Below are 425 nucleotides of genomic sequence, written 5' to 3'. Positions count from 1 at the left end.
TACAACAATCCCCTCTTGTTTCTGCTCACCAACAGAGTTCACCTTCTCTTGTGTAGCTCTATCTGAGAGAAGCTTATCCAACTTGTCTTGGAGAGCCTTCAACTCTTTCCTTGTGTTATGATCATCACCTCCACTGCCTCTGTTGCTTCTATCATGCTCATTATTGTAGACTGAATCACTCTGAGTCATGTTCTCTACAAGTTTCTCAGCATCTTCTTCAGTTCTCCCCAAAAAGAACCCATTGCTATCAGTATCCAGCTGGCTTCTGAACTTAGGTAAAACTCCTCTATAGAAGGTACTGAGCAGACTCTCTTTGGTGAAACATGATGTGGGCATTGAGACCAGTAGCTTCTGAACCTTTCTCATGCTTCACTAAAACCTTCAAAATTCTTCTGTTGAAACCCATAGATCTCATTCCTAAGCTT

At 41.9% G+C, this 425-nt stretch overlaps 1 non-coding gene across 1 annotated transcript; it reads left to right on the top strand.

Annotated features, from left to right (window-relative positions):
* The first annotated feature begins 319 nt into the window (after positions 1-319).
* Positions 320-425, top strand: LOC125589378. The gene has a single exon (XR_007325570.1). It is a non-coding gene; the product is annotated as a small nucleolar RNA R71 (small nucleolar RNA).

Source organism: Brassica napus, chromosome C6 (assembly GCF_020379485.1).
Source record: "Brassica napus cultivar Da-Ae chromosome C6, Da-Ae, whole genome shotgun sequence".
Lineage (NCBI taxonomy): Eukaryota > Viridiplantae > Streptophyta > Magnoliopsida > Brassicales > Brassicaceae > Brassica > Brassica napus.
The sequence above is the reverse complement of the archived record's forward strand: the minus strand, read 5'-3'. Positions and strand labels throughout refer to the sequence as shown.